Source organism: Mesocricetus auratus, unplaced genomic scaffold (assembly GCF_017639785.1).
Source record: "Mesocricetus auratus isolate SY011 unplaced genomic scaffold, BCM_Maur_2.0 Super-Scaffold_100015, whole genome shotgun sequence".
NCBI classification, from domain to species: domain Eukaryota; kingdom Metazoa; phylum Chordata; class Mammalia; order Rodentia; family Cricetidae; genus Mesocricetus; species Mesocricetus auratus.
The window spans coordinates 23600230-23619578 of record NW_024429198.1 but is presented as its reverse complement, the minus strand read 5'-3'; the positions used below and the strand labels follow the sequence as shown (position 1 = coordinate 23619578).

General features: G+C 39.0%; 1 protein-coding gene across 4 annotated transcripts in view; it reads right to left on the bottom strand.

The window, feature by feature from the left end:
* The window catches only part of Ctnnd2 (catenin delta 2), an 814201-nt gene that overhangs the window by 663832 nt on the left and 131020 nt on the right, over nucleotides 1–19349 (bottom strand). The window lies entirely within an intron of this gene.

Genomic DNA, 19349 nt, shown 5'->3' with positions numbered 1-19349 from the left:
TGGAACTCACATACCAGACAGGAGAATGGACTCCTGCAGACTGCCCTCTGACATCTACATGAGCATTGAGGTGTACACACCTTGCCCCCCCCACAATAAATAAATGTCATTTGAAACAGTAGTCCCTTCTAAACTGATGGGAGCAAAGTAGGCAATAAAACACTGGAATAAAGTGTGAAGACTATGTTTCTTTCTCAATTCTTGTCATGCTTTTCTACACCTAGAAGCCCTACACACAGTCTCTTGTAGTCCCATGCACATCATGTTTTTATTATTTATTTTACCTGTGTGTGTGTTGTGTATGTGTATTGCACATGTGGGTGTGTGAGCTATTTACACACATATAGGGATGTGCATGCCATAAAATGTGTGTGTTCAGAGGAAAACTTCCAGATCACAGTCCTCTCATTCCACCATGTAAGTTCCAGGGACGAATTTCAGGTCACGGGGCACTTTCCCCCACACACTCATCATCACACCATACCTTATAACATTGAATCTTACTACATAGCATTCTCCTGCATGCATTAATCATCAACAAGATGAGTACTTTCTCTTTATGAATTCTCCTATTTTTTTTCTTTTTGCAGCCCTTCTGGACAACTCCAGACATTATGAATAATTTCCTCCTCACTGTTTCCTTGATATGTGAGCTCTCCTCTGGCACTGCATTTATCACTGGGAGATCTAACGATCTAACTTCTCGATTTTTTTTAAAACAGCATCCTTTAACTTTTTTTTTTAATTACGATAGTACTTGATAACGCTATCCCCTTCTCCTTTAAGCTATTTGGATGGATTTTTGTGTCACTTGCAACTAAAAGTGCTAGTAAATCAATGATGCACTTAGATTTCTGGGAACACTGTAGGTTTACATTTTATGTCTCTTAATTAGGCCATGGATTCTTTGGGCTCAGAAACTGTGCCTCATTCATATTTATGACTCAGTGCCTAGAACCGTGCCCTATAAAGTTCTGACATGATTAGTGCTCACTGAATACGTCAAAATGGGAAGAGACTTAGACCTCACCATCAGACTTATTTTAAAATGCCAAGGAATTTTATAGCCAAAACACTGATTGTCATATAATTGTCCTATATATTTTCCATGTTTGTGAAAGTGACAAACTAATGAGTTTGGACAACTCACATACTAAGAAAGTGCTCAAGCACCATACTTGTGGGCCAATGGCACAGCCGTCTGCGCCCCAGTTACAACAGGAAGGCTTAAGTGAATGTAAAGATGACAGCAAAGCATCACTGCAGGTACAAGTTAGAGATGTCCGCCTCTGGAGTCAATAACCGCAGTCAATGCCAAAAGCACACAAACGCCTTTCCCGAGTGGACCAGCTGCAGAGACACTTCTCATCAGGACAAAGAAATGAAGCATGGGATTCTAGAATGACAATATTGTCACAATGACAATATGCTGAATAGAAAATTGGTCCAGGCAACATTAAGAGTTTTGACTATCTATATAACGGGAGGTTCTCTCAGGCTACTTGAATATGATTTAGCTGAATAGCAAAAGAAAAGAAAAATATAAAAAGTCCACCACACAGCGCATGCCACCCAGTGAACATCCAGAGCAGCCTGCCACTGCCTCAGAGTGTTGAGGATTTCCCTTCTCAGCTCCTGCAGCTGAAAGCTGCATCTAATTCTGGGGTCTGTGCAAGATGCTGAACAATCTAGGCTTGACAAGGAAAAGAGTGTGCCTTCCAAAATACTCTCTTTCACCATATTTCAAATAAATACGTAGATTTCCATTCTATTCCCACACTCAATTATAGGTCTGCATGATGAAATCCTCGTTTAAAAAGTGTGTCCCATGATGTGTAGCAGCCAGCCCTCAAAAGAAATTAACTGCTGTGAATTACCAATTCTAACTGTCACTATCCATTAACTGGAAAGTCCCCAAATGCCAGCCCCACACTGGTCAGCAACATGTTCTTACTGTGTCGCATTTGAAAGTTTCCACCAAAATTACAGCAATTTACCCTTCACATTGGTCACAAACATACATGAGATTCTTCACAATTTCTCAGGATGAGGGAAGCCACTTGTCCCCCATGACTATCAGTGAGCTTTTCAGGTCACTCTGAGGAAACGCTCATTGTCAGAGAGCATACTTATCTCATTCCAACAGAGACACCGCCAAAGACAGAGCGTGGTGTTCCTAATAATGTTACACAACTTTAGCTGCTATGATTGACTTGAAATATTTTTTTCAAAAACCATTCCTTAACGAGAATGAAAGAAAAAAGCTGAAGGGAAATACAATAGCTGGAAGATAAATTTACACTTCTTTTTTACTCAGAGACTTGAAATGTCTAAATCTTAAGTTACATATTTCACTTACTACATCATATAACTGCAAGAAAAAAATAAAGCGAGTTTTGATTAAAGTGTTGTTCTAAATTGTAACTAGAAGACTTTTCATTCTTTAAAAATGTCCATATACCTATATAATGTATTTTAACAGTTTGTTCTCTTTGCTCCTCTTCAAAACTCCTCTCAGGCTCTGCCCATCATATCTCCCTCCCAACTTTGTGTCCTTTTATAATTAATTAATTAATTAATTTAATTCACTAAATCCAATAAGTGATCCTCTTCTGTCTGTGGGTATGGTCTCAAAACATTTGCAAAATGGGGAAACATTCCTTTTGTGAGTGTGTTTGTTTATGAACAAATATATACATATATATGTATATCCATTAAATACTTTGTTTTAGATGTTTAAATATCATATATAAAATCATCAACAGATGATTTTAAATTGAAAAATAGTTGGATGCTAGAGAAAGATTATTAACCAGTCATTAATCCTATCTTTGAAATCTGTTATCTTCATCTTCAAATTTTTCAATTTGCAACTATCATTATTTCTATCAAAATTTAGGTACAGAAATTATTGAGAAATTCCCTTTGTCTCAAAAATAAGAGTCTTAGTTATTTGCTCCATTCTTCAATTCCCTCTAACTTATTACTATTTATTATGAGGCACAATCTAAATGACACAGATGATCAGGTGAAAAGGGTCATGAGGACCAAGTTCAGAAGGGTCCTTCATGGGGTTTATAGCATGGGATAAGGGGTAGGACTGTAAGGCATGAGTTTCCCAACCTAGAGTTTCTAGACACTTTCTCATCTTATGGAGCTTTTATGAATACCCATTACAAACCCATGATACATTAACTTATTTAAGTATTTAATAATTAAATGGTATTCATCCCCTGAGCATGAAGGTTGGGGTGGGGCTTAAATTTCTATTACTAAAGTCACATAGCTGTTTCTCATCCTGAATCTATTTAGGAGACCATCAAGAGTTATCAAGCCATCTGGGAACTGCAAATCAAAACAACTCTAAGATACCATCTTACTCCTGTCAGAATGGCTAAAATCAAAAACTCCAATGACAGTTTATGCTGGAGAGGATGTGGAAAAAAGGGAACAGTCCTCCACTGCTGGTGGGAGTGCCGACTCTTACTTCCACTTTGGAAATCAATATGGAGACTCCTCAGGAAAAAGGGAAACAGTCTGCCACAAGACCCAGCAATTCCATTCTTAGGCATATATCCAAAAGATGCCCATTCATACAACAAGGATGTCTGTTCCACTGTGTTCATAGCAGCATTTTTGTAATAGCCAGAACCTGGAAGCAACCTAGATGCCCCTCAACCGAAGAGTAGATAGAGAAAATGTGGTACATTTACACAATGGAGTACTAGTCAGCAGAAAAAAACACAATGGAATCCTGAAATTTGCAGGCAAATTGAAGGCACTAGAAGAAACCTTCCTGAGTGAGGTAACCAAGTCACAAAAAGACAAACATGGTATGCACTCACTCATATATGGATTTTAGACATTAATCAGTGGAGTGCCAGCATACAATCCCACTGGCAGAGAGTCTGGGGAACTGAAACTTCATCCAGCGACTGATGGAAGCAGAGGCAGATACCCACAGCTAAACACTGAACTGAACTCCTGGAATCCAGTCACAAAAAGGGAGAACTGGATGAGCAAAGAAGTTAAGACTGGGCTGGCTTAACCCACAGAAAGAGTTGACCTGAACAAGGGGGAGCTCTTGTACACCAGACTGATGGCTGGGTAGACAGCATGAGATTGATCCAGACTTCCTGAATGTGAGTGTCAGTGAGGAGGCCTAGGTAATCTATGGGGCCTTGGGTAATATTTATCCCTGGCATACAAATGGACTTTGAGTGCCCATCCCACAATAAGAGAATGCTCTCTCAGCCTGGACTCTTTGGGGAAGGCCTAGGCCCTGCCCTGGATGAAATAACAGACTCTGGAGATCCTCCATGGATGGCTTCACTCTCCCTGGGGATAGTAGTGGAGATTGTGTGTGGACTGGGGGGGGCTTGGTGTGGGGAGGTGGGGGATCAAGGGAGAGAGAGGAAGCCGGGATTGACATGTGAAACAAGCTTGTTTCTAACTTAAATAAAAAAGGAAGTAAAAAGATCTTTCATCTTGTTTTAAATGCAAAAAAGGTTACCTCACTAGTTTTACACAAGGTATGCTTGAAAGGTGCTTATTATGAATGATGTAAGATGCTTTTGTCACCCTTAGACTCAGGATTTTTCAAGGATTTTAAGTGTTCTTGGTCCAGAGACTGATGATGAAGACCAAATTTGTATCACTTTATATAACAATGTAGACAGCAAACATGAAATTGCAAAGTGATGACCAAATGTCATCACATTATATCACACTACTCCAGATTCCTATTTATTTATAGACATATCCTTATGCTGCCCATAATAGCATAGGTCTACTTTTTGAGAACAATGTGTTTTTTCCTTATATCAATTGACTATTTCCAAAAATAGATAAACATCAGTTGAGAACTTCTGGGAAAACACCAACTATAATACTGCATGCTAGTAAAAACTTCATACAGCTGGGATCTCAACACTGACTGCACATTTTTCATTGCAAGGTTTCCTTCTATAAGTTTCCTGAAGCTTACTGCTGATCTGTGTACCTTAGACATTGTTCAATATATGAAGATCCTACACCTAAGTCCCTGTTTAATCTTTAAAGCTTAGAGCACTGTTACCTCTTTAAAGATGGGGTAGGATCAATATTATACATTATAAATATGAATTTATTAATTAGTAATAAAAATATGCCTTTCACTTCCATATCCATTTTATGTGCTAATGCTTCCAAAATATTCTCTTAGGCTATTTGAAAGAATGTGGTGATTTCAAAATATGTTGACAAATCCTTTGATATTTTGTTTTCAGGCTCTGAAGCTTAATTCACCTCTCCTGAGAGTAGGCATGATTTGATGACTCTTTCACAAAAAAATGGTAGAAGGGTTGATGTGAGATTGTGACAATGAATTATAACAATTATTGTGATTGCTGCCCATGTGGCTTGTGTTGACAACAAGGTGTCGTGTTGAGAGAAAGCTCTACCATTCTCATGAAGAAGTACATATAAGCAGAAATCACAGACTCCTCCAACAAAGGCCAAGGACAGATACCTACAAGTCATAGTGGTATAAGAGGGCTAGAATGGCAAGTCTCCCTAGGGTTCTAAGGAAGGCAGCTTCCTGGCTGACATCCTCACAGACACAGGATTAGAAACACAAATCCATCGGCATGTACCTAAGCTGCTACCAAACTCCTGGGCAAAGAACTAAACGATACGAGTTAGTTTCTTAGATTACTGGACAGTGTCGTCTGTACCTACAAATAAACAACAGTGAAATCATTGTCAGTCTTCATGTGCTTGAGTGTTCAATGCCAATGCTAACATTATTGTGGCAGCCATGTAGCACAAACCACAAACAAGCTAACCAGACAATCATCCCTCATCCTCAAGAATCTATTCCAGACAATTACTTAGATGTTATGATTTATCATAAGCTCATTCTTTGGTTTGTCTTTTTATTTTTTAATTTAAATTTCATTTCCTACTTTCCTCTCTTTCTCCAACCTCCTCTATGCCTCCCTCAAGCTCAAGTGCATGGTCTCTTTTTCTTTAGTTATTATTGTTATACCACACACACACACACACACACACACACTCACACACTCACACACACACACAATAAATACAATCTTCCAAGTCCATTTAGTGTTACTTATATATATGTGATTTTAGGGCTGACCACTTAGTATTGCATAACCAATCAAAGGTTGTATCCATGAGGAAGACTAGACTTTCTCTATCAGCAGCTGCTAACTGCTTTTTGCTCTTCAACAAGGGCTGGGGACTCCTGATATTTCCCATGTCCATGTTAGCATCACAAACTCATCATTTCCAATAGGCAACCATCTTTACATAGAACTAAGGGTACTGAGAAATCACAGCAAACAATGTATTAATGATTAGTTGAGTATAATGATGACTACACAGAACATTTTATTTGGGTCTGCTTAGAGATTTGAGTGAACAGTGCACACATTTGTAAAGTAAGTATCTCATATTATAGCTAAGTTTGTGATGCTCTTTTTAGAAATTCTGTTAATTTGCATGACTATTCTATAATTTTCATTAAATATACATAGAATAGTGGTCTCTTTTACATGAACGGTGATAGAGACAAAATGTTTTAATACCCTAAGTCGATCTAATCTCATTCATATACTGTACCTCAATTAAGAAAAAAAACAGATCCTTATGCATTGCAGCTTCATCTGCTCCCCCTTAGTGAATGCCCATAGTAATCCTCCATTATGAAGCTAAGGCTGCCATTAAGTTTCTAAGATGAATTTCCTGAAAGTATTTTTGTGAGATTTTCTTGGCAGGTCCTGTTCACTTCCTACGTGTTCTAGTTGAAGTCAGTCACTAGACACATAAAGTTCTTTCCATTTTTTCTATTGGTCCCTTTCAGGTCTTGCTCTAAAAGAACTGCATTCTTCCCTAATACAAGATGGTATGAAATTGTATCCAGACAGAAATCAGGGTTGCTCTTTGTATATTTCTATGCAGGAAAATTGTTCATTAAAAAAGTCTTGATATGAGCTGGGCAGTGTTGGTGCATGCCTTTAATCCCAGCACCGTGGAGAGAGAGGCAGACTGATCTCTCTGGTCCACAAAGCTACACAGAGAAATCCTGTCTTAAAAAAAAACAAACAAAACAAAACAAAGGTCTTGATATTAGTACTTGCTTTAGTCAATAAATTATTAGTAACTACATGCACATGTTAATTAAGTTATCTATTATTTTTTATTTTCTTAGGGTTAGAATTCACCACTAATTCTGAGCTACATCCCCACTCCTTTTGCAGGTTTTTCCCTTTGAAACAGTCTAGCTAAGTTGCTCAAACTGGCCTTGAACTCACTCTGTAGCTAAGGTTGAACTTGAATGTGTAACACTATTGCTTTAGCCTCCCGAGAAGCTACATATACATTGCAAAATACTCTGTGATGCAAATCATACTGAAAAATTGTTCCATGTGATTGCATTTTTTTTAAATTTCATTTTCCAGTTTAAATTTAGATAAGAAACAAGGTTGCTTCACAAGTCAGTTCCAGGTCCCTCTCCCATTCCCTCCCTTCCTCCCGTGCCCTCCCCCCCCCCCCCCCCGTTATCCCCTCATTTTTCCAGGGAGGGTGAGGCCCTCCATGGGGGTATGCATAGTGTGTCACTTCATAGAGGGCAGGGCCTAGACCCTTCCCCAAGAGTTCAGGGTGAGAGTGCACCTCACATTGTTCTATGGGAGTCCAAAGTCCGTGTGTATACTTGGGATGGGTACTGATCTGCTGCCCAATGCTCAATAGATTCCCTAGGCCTCTTCACTGACACCCAGATTCAGGGGGTCTTGATCAGTGCCATGCTGGATTCCCAGGCTGATGCCTGGGATTCAAGAGTTAACCTTTGTCTGGTCAGCTGTTTCTGGGGGGTTAAACCAGCCCAGTCTTAATCCCTTTGATCATCAGTCCTCCCTCTCTGTTACTGGCTTTCTTGAGTTCAGCTCAGTACTTAACCAAGGGAGTCTGCCTCTTCTTCGCTCAGCCACTAAATAAAGTTTCTGTTTCCCAGACTCTCTGGCCATAGGATTGTAGGCTGGCACTCCCCAGATCTATGTCTAAAATCCATATATGAGAGAGTACATGCCATGTTTCTCTTTGCAAATGGATGACACTAGAAGAAACCATCCTGAGTGAGGTGATTACATTTTTGAAAGTAGACTTGGAAGCCTACAAGGCCCTGTTCTTTGGATTATATTGTCCCCCTAGCTCTGTAACAGGGGAAAAGAAGAATGACAAATATCTGTGGCTATCAAAAGCACTGTATATATGGTACCAGCTCAAAAGTGAAACATTTCAAAATGAGATCACTATTATTTATCCCATGGCATAAAATTGTCCATCTTGGAAACAAGTAGCTGGAAGTTCATCGCTGGGGAGAACAACCTCTGAAGGGGGAGAGTCCTTCTATGTATATGTTGTCTTAATGGTTGATTAGATAAAGCATTGTTGGCTAATAGGGAAGCAAGACAAGTGGGAATAGGAGTCAGGGAGGATTCTGGGAAAGAGAGGCACAGTCAGTCATGATGTAGGACGCTGGAGAAGTAAGAGATCCACACCATTTTTTCCGGTAAGACAAGACCATGTGGAAATATTCAGATTAACAGTTATGGGTTAATAATTAAGTCAGAGCAAGCCAATAAGAAGGGGGAGCTCTAGGACCCCAGATTTATGGCTGTGTGTAAAGCATGGGACTGACCCAAACCCCCTGAATGTGGGTGTCAGTGAGGAGACTTAGGTAATCTATGGGGCCTTGGGTAGTATTTATCCCTGGCGTACAAATAGACTTTGAGTACCCATCCCACAATGAGGGAATGCTCTCTCAGCATGTACTCTTGTGCGAGGGTCTAGACCATGCCCTGGATTAAATGACAGCCTCTGGAGATCCACCATGGAAGGCTTCACCCTCCCTGGGGATCAGAGTGGAGATTGGGTGGGGGACTGAGGGGCCTAGTAGGGAGGGCGGGGACAGAAGGGAGGGAGAGGGAGTTGGGAATGACATGTGAAACAAGCTTGTTTCTAACTTAAATAAAAAAAGGGAAGAGAAAAAAAAAGAAACAAAGCAAACAACTATCAGCTTCATAATTAATATAGTGTCCTGTGTGTTCATTTGCAACTGATGCAGCACTGGAACCAGGCTGGCAAGAAGAATACACGTTACATATGGCGCCATGACTTGAGGCACAAATTTCCACTTAACAAAAGCTTAAATAGGAACTTTTAGAAACAGAAGAACAGAGAAGCATGGCTTCTTGATGGCAGCACTTTCTCGGATGGGCTCTGTTTTGCTAGAAACAAGCAGAGACTTGCTTGGCTAGTGCTGGTTGTAAACTTACACCTGCCATCTTGGAAAGAGAGCAGTTAAAACAGCCATTGTTTTTAGCAGATAGAAGACACATGGCCAGAAAAACATAAAGACTTACAGTAAACAGATATATATAGAACATTCCATCCAAACACAAAAGAATATACCTTCTTCTCAGTACAACATGAAACCCTCTCATGAAAGTTGGCAACATATAAAACCTCAACAGGTACAAAAAAAATTGATATAACGCCATGTATCTTATCAGACCACCATGCGTTAAAGTGAGAATTCAACAACAACACAAATTGGAGAATTCTAAAAACTTATGGAAATTGAATAATGTGCAATTGCACCATTCCTGGGTCAAAGAAGAAATAAAAAAGAAATTAACACAACATACCCATACTTATGGGACACTTTGAAAGCAGTGCTATGAGGGAAGTTATAGCACTAAGTGCCCACATGAAGAAACTGGAGAATAGTCACAGTAGAGCATTAACAGCACAACTGAAAGCTCTAGAACACAAAGAAGCGAGCTCACTCCTGAGCAGTGGACACCAAAAAATAATCACATCAAGGGCTGAAATCAATCAGGTAGAAGCTAGGAAAACAATACAAAGAATCAAGTAACGAAGAGTTGGTTCTTTGAGAAAATCAACAAGATTGACAAACTTTTATCCAAATTTATCAAATGGCAGAGTGAACATTCAAATTAATAAAATCAGAAATGAAAAGGGGGACATAACAACGGACACTGAGATAATCCAGAGAAACTTGCCAAAATTAAATCATGAATAGATGAGTAATTTAAATAGACCTATAACCCCTAATGAAATACACGCACTCATGAAAAGTCTCCCAAACAAAAAAAAAACCCAGGTCCAGATGACCTCAGTGCAGAATTCTACCAGAAATTCAAAGAACAGTTCATACCAATTGTCCTCAAAGTATTCCATGCAATAGAAGCAGAAGGGTCTTTGCCAAACTCTTTTTATGAGGCTTCAATAACCTTGATACCCAAGCCACACAAAGACACAACTAAGAAAGAGAACTTCAGACCAATTTCCCTCATGAATATTGATGCAAAAATGCTCAATAAAATACTGGCAAGTAGAATCCAAGAACACATCAAAACAATCATTCACCACAAACAAGCAGGTTTCATCCCAGGGATGCAGGGATGGTTCAACATACAAAAATCCATCAATGTAACACAGCATATAAACAAGCTGAGAAACAAAATCACCTGATCATCTCACTAGATGCTGCAGAAGGCTTTGACAAAATTCAACACCACTTCATGATAAAGAAAGGGCTTGGAGAGATCCGGGATAACAGGAACATACCTAAACATAATAAAAGCTTTATACAGCAAACCAACAGCCAACATAAAACTAAATGGACAGAAACTCAAGGCAATTCCCCTAAAATCAGGAACAATACAGGGCTGTCTACTCTTTCCATACCTCTTCAATATTGTACTTGAAGTTCTACCTAGAGCAATATGACAACAAAAGGAGATCAAGGGGATACAAATTGGAAAGGAAGAGTTCAAACTTTCACTATTTTCAGATGATATGAAAGTCTACATGCGTGACCCCCCCAAAAAAACTCTACCAGGGAACTCCTACAGCTGATAAACACCTATAGTGTCTTGTGTATTATTTAGGGGCTCAGACAGCTCAGAACCCAGTCAGCTGGTGGGAAGACTACACATTACAACCCTCTGCTCTGCCCTGTCTGAAAAAAAAATCCCTCAGTCAAGTACCCAAAATGAATGTGCCTATTTGTTTACTGTTGATGACTCTTTGTGTTTCTTTTTTGTAGTTAATATGTGTGCTTTTCCTTTCTTTGCCACACGCAAGTAAACTCATATGAACCCAAAAGCACGGCTTTTTTTCCATGTTATGATTATGAAACGGGGAATTTCTTGTCTTCTCTCACAGACATGGCAGAGTACATGTGTATATATACTTCAAAACCTGGACATGACCTTCATTCTGTGTCCCCCCTTGCTCTTAGAGGTTATGTGTTTTGTATGTGGGTGGCAGATGCACAACATTTGAAAAGTGACTGTAAGAAGTAAAGGTTTTAGTCAACTCCAGTAGAAACATCACCTGGGATATCAAACAGCCATTGCCTAGAGAAAGCCAGCAGGGTTTTGAGACTCTTCCTTATTCCACAATTCCCAGCCCAAACTGACTGACATATCATTCCTTAGGTCCCAATGAAGCCTCCTTACAAAGCCTGCTCAGTTAAAAAAAGACATGGAAATATGAGTTTCTTTTAAAGACCAATTTTATTCTTCATTTTTCTTTGTTTTCTTTTGCTTTGTGCTTGGAAATCAGTGACTGCAATTTGTGGCAGACTAAAGAGTTGAAAGTGATCAGGTTTAATTACCATACCACTGGGAAATACACTTGCATGCCCCACTGTAATTGGCAGAGCAGCCAATAATTTCTGTTCAAGGATTATGTCTGTTTCAAAAGTGCACTCATTATTATATGTTAAAAATTTTGGAGTTTGTCACTTGGCATTAGAATTATTATTAAGTTGATTCTAAGTTTTAAAAAATGTCTGCTATATACCAAGCCATCTTATATGTTGAGATATAATCAATAGTTACTGATAAATGAAGTATAATCACACATGGTATATTACACAAAATTTAAGGTGTGATCTAAATGATGCATTTGTAGAGGCAAAGATGTGTTTCTAAATAAAATAAGGATGCATTTCTGAAACCTTTATGGGACAAAATTCAGGCCACATAGGTACTCAGCTTATCATAACAGGCAAATAAAGCAATGCTCCTTCAATGTATATGCAAACCTTCTACTCAGGTAATAATCAAAGGCAAATTCAAAAGCCATTTACTAAGCACCTTACTGGCAAGTTTGCAGCTGACCAACCCTCATAGTTCTCCCACCACTCATAACTTTCTGAGATAAAGCTGGCCTTCATGCATAAACATTGTTTTACTCTAATTCATGGCAAATATCCATAAAGGAAAGCAAATTATTAGGGAAGGTTTTCAGGTGTACACTACACACCTGAGTTAGCCACATGAAGCTGTTTTGGGGCTCCAGATAATTAAGAACTTTCATTTCTGTGGATGGGAGGCTTGTTCACCCTGTGCCTCACAGTTTGTGCATGTCTTTGCCACTGAGGTGTGTTTCTTTTCTTACTTGTCCATTTACAATCTTTTAAAAGATATTAAATTGAGGCCACTTTTTATTGTATCACATCCATGTATTATTTTAGATGCCTAGGAAATGTTTTGCATCTAAAAATCTGAACATGTTAGGTAGAGAGAGATAATATCTTTCCCTTAGAGATTTTCTAGCAGAGGTTCACTTATGTCATAAAAGAATGACAATTTGCATGCACTGTAGCAAGTACTAATGAGTGATCTTTGATATCTTTGACAATGTGATATTTAAGGTGTAATGTACCATTGTCTTATGCAGTATAAACTGGATTTTTAGGCCGAACAATCCATTACATAAACAGTTGATTCCAGCCACAAAGAACAAAAGTCACTTGCATCCCCTCATGACTTGTGTGTTCTATTTCCTTATAGCACTTATGCATTTCTGTGTCATTACCAATGAAACTATTCTGACTCTCACACCAAAGTACAAGACACTAATGACTCTATTTCATAAGTGGAAACGATGAGACTAATCAAATTCATATCTTCTCAGTATGTGGTCAACAGCAATTTAGTATTTTGCACTAAATTTTTGGCTATTCTGCATCACTACTAATACTTCAGTGTGGTAATTCAGCCTTCTTCACTGTGCATGTGTCTATATGATCATGTCTGTGTAGGTGTGCATATATCTGTGTGCATATAGATGGGAGTCCAAAGGACAACATCAAAAGTCATCCTAAGGAAGACCATTCATCTCCTAAGACGGTCCTTATTGCTCCAGTGATCTTCCTGTCTCTGCCTCCCTAGTAAAGATATCAAATATACCTCATTTTATCTGCCATTTGGCTTTTTAACCAGGGTTCCGGGTTCCAGGAATCAAATGTAGACCCTTGTACTTGGAAGGCAAGCATTTAGCAGGCTGAGCTATCCCTGAGGGGTCACAAATGCCATAATTATTTAACATTACAAACCCTACTTTAAAACCATGCTCATCCATTTTAAATTTCAAGGGTTTGGTGCTTTTGTTCTGTTTTTGCTTGTTTGTTTGTTTTGCTGTTGCAGTTGCTTTTTGCCACAGCTAGAAGCAAAAACAAGGCCAGTGGTATCAGGTAAGTACTCTTCAATGGGACTATAATCATAGACACTTTTTTTTCATTACAGCTTTATTAAATTGCTCAATCTGGTCTTGACTCTGTATACCCCAGGCAGGCATTATACTTGAATATCAGCCCCATGTCTAATGTAGCTGGAATTACAGGCATGGGCCAAGAGTCTCTCTCTCTCTCTCTCTCTCTCTCTCTCTCTCTCTCTCTCTTCCCCCTGGCTCTCTCTCTCTCTCTCTCTCTCTCTCTCTCTCTCTCTCTCTCTCTCTCTCTGTATGCGTGTATGTAAGATGTTCACTTTTTTTGAGAACCTGATATAGGATGCTACAGTCTTAACCATTATGATATTAGTTATCTTTTAAATAAAACTCTAATTGACAAATAATACTGTATATATTTTATAGGCTAGACTACTATATTATCACTGTAGAATAAAATGAAAAGATAATTTGTAAATGTACAGAAGATGCTTTTTTAGATGTAAACATTGGGAACATACTATGCATTATAATTACAATCACTGTTGTGCACAATAAATCCATCGAGTATATCCCTCTGTTTCTCTGAGACTCTGAATCCTACAGCCAACACTATAGTTTTCCTCATCTGCCTCCCTGAGCACCTGGTTACCTGGGAGCCCAGAAAACCTTCCCAGTGTTTGTGAAGTCCGTTGAAAATTCTAAAGGCAAATTTCATCCAAGTTGTTAGATAGGTAGGTTTTCTGTTTTATATAAACATGTCACATTCTAAATCATTGATGAACGAAAAGTTTACTCAAGATTACTTATTCAAAATGCAGTGATAATAATACTTAGCCTTTTTAAGCTAATTTGTGCCTTTAAATGCTGTCCTCTTTACACCCTGTATAATGACTCTGCCTTTGGGGATGCTGTCCCTCTGTCAGCCATCAGGTTTCCCATTTTCTACTTCCGTGCTTCATGGTGTTATAATACTGAATAAATGTCAAATACCATGACATGCAGTTGCAATAAAATGACTGAATTACAAGTGTTTAAAATGTTTACAAAAAGATAAAACAAAGAAGTGTAACACTTAGGAAAACTTTTGGCACTGCTGTTTACCCAAAGCAATTCTTTTTGGTGGAAAGCACTGATCTTTCTCTATGGAACAAGAACTTAAGAATGGTGTCTTTGTTGTAGCTGAGAGCTCCAGTAGTTAGATTAAGCAGATTTTAGTTTCTGTTCTATCTTGTGGATAAACTTTTCATATCTCTAAAGATGACTGGTAAACAACGTTTTCTTGTTTGTTTGTTTTGGTTTTGGATTTGGATACAGGGTTACTCTGTGTAACAGTAATTTTCATCAATAGCATCATTATTTCTGAAAGGGCGAAGGAACGACTTTGCCTTCTTTCCAGGGTGAAAACCTCTTTCACCTGCGCCTCCAATCAAGAGGGACGTGCTAGCAAATTCTCAAGGAATAAGTTTGTTTTCATACAACTGTCCAAGGATTTGAAGGGAATTGTTTGTCAAAATTAATTTACACATTTTAATTGCCCTTTCTCTATGAATTTAAAATTCCCTATTCCCCATTATATAAATACCCTAGAATGTTTGCATGAAAACTTGAGTTTAATCTTTAGGACTGTATAAACCAGGTGAGTTGGTGCACACCTATAATTCTAGTGCTGGAGAGATGGACACAGGCAAGATAAGGTATTCAATTCCATATTCAGCTCATACATAGCAAGTTCAAGGCCAGTCTATGATGCCTATGACTCCATATATATAAAAGAAAACTGAAAAATAAAAGACAATGTAAGTATACAGATTTTGGCTAGAAAAAAAAATCCACAAACACCTAACAGCATATCCTTTCTCTTTGCTTCCTGAAAGGTTCCATATCAATCCATTTCTGTCTTTCTTAGAAGAAAGAGCAATTGGAATTTTGCAATGTGGTACACCAGGCCCAGAAGTTATGCTAAAGAATATCATATGCACTTAGATATCTGTCAAAGAAATGAGTATATGCTCAAAGTTTTTATTTTTTAAAAAGTTTACATGCATGCCTGGTTGAAGAGGGCATCAGATCCTCAGAAAGTGGAGTTACACAGGACTGCAAATGCTAGGAACCGAACTCTGGTCCTCTGGGAAAGCAGCAGATGCCCTTAACCACTGAGGCTTCTCTCCTGCTTCAAGGCTCAAAGCTTTAAGCTGTATCTAAACGAACACTTTTCTCAAAACCATATAATGGCAGCCCTACCCGAACGCTTACTGTGCACCAGGCTAAGCTCATCAACAATGCTGACTGGTCAACAAACAAGCTGAGGTTGTTCCTCCAAGGCAAACTTAGTATTTAGGTGTTTTGGTTTCTACTACGACATGGTGATATTTTGTTTATGATCTAACAATAAAACTTGCCTGAAGATCAGAGTGCAAAGCTAGCCACACTAGTTAGTCATACAGGTCAGGCAGTGGTGGCACACACCTTTAATCCAGCAGCCACACTAGTTAGTCACAGAAGTTGGGGGGGCAGAGGGGGGTTGTGTGTGTGCACACCTTTAATCCCAGCACTAGAGAGTAATAAAAGGCAGGTGGAGACAGGAGTACAGGGTATTCAGTCTGCAGTCTAAGGACAGGATCGCCCCAGCCCTGGTAGATGTAAGGACTCTAGTGTTTGACTGTTTTGCTTTTCTGATTTTCAGCTTGAGCCCCAATATCTGTCTACACTACGACATCCAAAAAATACGTTTAAAAAGGCACTCTTGATTAGCTCCATTATGTCACTCTGCTGCTCAGGGCTCTGGGCACCTATGCTCAGCTGTTTACCTTAAGAAAGCCTGGGGACCCCTCCCACAAATGTTTGAAGGGCATATTACCAGAAGCTGGCTATGCTGCTCCCAAAACCACTAACCTCGCTTTAATTCAAAATTATTCAATTAAATATTTGTAAAATAAGGAAACATAACTGCATCAAGAAGAGAATTTTATTGTTACTAAATGCCTGCTCTGGTAAACCCCCTTTAAGATAAACCATTAAAACACCGTGAAATTAATTACAGAGGAGTCAATGTTAAATGGCAAGGGACACATTATAAACGTAGAAATGATTCTCCCATCAGCAGGCCTAGGCAGCATTTTAGATCCCCCACTCTCCTTAAAGAAGCAGAAACTGCAAACAAGAGGGGGCAGGGCAGGAATGTTCATGTGACCCACATAGGAGCAGACTCTTATTTCTGTAAATAACCTGGTTGTTACATGGTAAGTGAGCCGGAAGGAAACCGGCACACAGGGACTTTATGATTCCCTAATTGGAATAACTCATCTTAGCCCATTGCTCTCTATGGCTTGGCTGGCAGAGTTTTTGTTACCAACTAGTGTTTCGGTAATCTTTGTGGAACGAGTGACTGATGGAATGAGTAATAATCGACTTGATGCTTAAACCCTGTCTGTGTGTTATGTGAATTTTTTAGTTGATCTTTTCATAGTGTGAGTGTGTATTTTGCCTAGAATCATTTACTTATTGGATCAATTAGTCATTTATTAACTTGATTAACAAACAAGTGGCTACTGGTGTTTGATGATGTCAGTAATTCCTCCAGAGAAATGGAAGCCTGGTTTTGAAGGGCCTTTTGTGTTACAGGGACTCTGCTTCTGCTCCCTGGGGAGGGTGTTTGTGCATGACAGTCACAAGAGGCAACACAGACAGGCTGAGTTTATGGAGTGGTAATTACTCTCAGAAGGGTGCTAAATTTAAATTGTACAAGTGACTGAATTTCAATTTCGAATAACCAATCTACACATCATCTTATTGGCAAATCATTATCTAATTTCTACATACCACACATATAATTTGCACAATTGAGAAAAGATGTCTCTCAATTAGCTATTTTAAAAAGTGGTACAGCTCTCTGAACTCTGAACACAAGATTAAAGCCCCAGTGACACAGTAAAGAGACTGAATAAGCTAGGAAGAGGAACATCAATTACAAATTTATTTGCACACTTTATTTTCAAGATGTGATCAAACACATGATTAAGTCACTACTTAATTGCATGGACACCTAGAGAAGATAAGTAACAAAATATTAAATTGCATGGACACCTAGAGAAGATAAGTAACAAAAAATTAAATTTGTACTATCATATGCAAATGTATCACTAAATCCAATCTTCCTGGGTTTCTATGTGAACTAGGACCAACATTATTATAGTCTGCCCCTCTGAGCACAATAGAGTCTGTCCTGCTTATCTGAGAGATCACCAGGTAGCCACCTACCACCAACAGTATCTACAGACAGTTATCTCCACAGTCTATTTTACACTGAACAAAATGTGTGGATTATATTGGCCAGCAAGAAAACTGCCAGCTTCATATTTAAAATTGGCTATCTTATGCCTGGCGTTAATGGCACACGCCTTTAATCCCAGCCCTCAGGAGGCAGGGGCAGACAGATCTCTGTGAGTATGAGGCCAGCCTGGTCTACAGAGTGAGTTCCAGGACAGCCTCCAAAGCAATACAGAGAAACCCTGTCTTGAAACACAAAACCAAAACCAAACAACAACAACAACAAAAAATGGCTATGTTAATGAAAGTGATGGGAAAATTTGGAACATTATTAGAAAATTAGATAATAAAAGTACAAGGGCTGACATGGATGCAATCTGTCACAAAACAAGTCATCCACATAGCTGTGTGACTCATTGGCTCCTCTTTGCTTTTCAGACAGGGCCTTGCTATAGTCCCAGCTAACCTTAACTAGCAGTTCTCCTGCTCTAGCTGTCCATTTTCAGGGATCATGGTTGTATGACATTATCTCTGGCACATATAAGTGACTTCTAACACACTTAGTTCCTCGAATAGGCAGGGAGAAATGTAGTTTTAAATTTGAAAAGTATTTACTGGTTTGATGAGGTGAAATTCCAATTTTCCCTTGTCAATTTTACAGCCCCCTAAAATAATGACAGTCATTCTACACATTTCTTCTTGGCATAGAACAAAGAGTTCAGAAGCACATGAGTGGTCCTTGAGCAGCCCCAGGGAGAGGAAGGACTCTTTGCCGAGATAATATAAGTAGGAGGGTAATGAGGCATAAAAGAATTAAGTAATATTTTCAAGGTCATACCCTGACTCTTTAATGGAGCAGGGAACAAAACCATAAGTTCTGGCTGTTAGATGTAAACTGCAATGTCCAGGGGCTGCTTCCAATCTTACCAAAATGAAAGCACTTGACATCAAGCCACACACACACACACACACACACACACACACACACACACACACACACGCATGCAAATACTTGCTAATCTAGGACGCTGGATTACCTCAAATAGGAGCATTTTAAAAGCAAATGAGAGACAACATAAATGTGCCCTGCAATCTCCAAATGAAAGCCTAAGACAGGGAACAATACATAAGCATATGAACACTTTTGCTTTTACTGGTACTTGGCATGGGGAAGGTACTTCTTGTGCTGTTTTTTCCTCTGTCTCATGCACGGGTTTGAATCAAACCATAGTTTGCAAGAAAACAAAAATTGATGAGTTGGGTCAAAAAGTTTGTAACCTAGAGCAGTGACTATCTTTCTTCTTACTGCTAGTAAGAGATCAGGAAACAGAAGGAATCAGTAAATCTTAGTCATTACCTTTCTGCCCGGTAACACAAATCGAAACGATTCTATGAAAATAAGCAACTGACTAAAGTCTTTTAGTTCACTTTATTGCTGTGTGGTAACCTAGTCATTTGGCTTGTTGGTGCCTAATTTGCCTGTGGCTCAGCTGATGAGGCAAACTTTCGTAAGAGAAAGGCCAACTTAC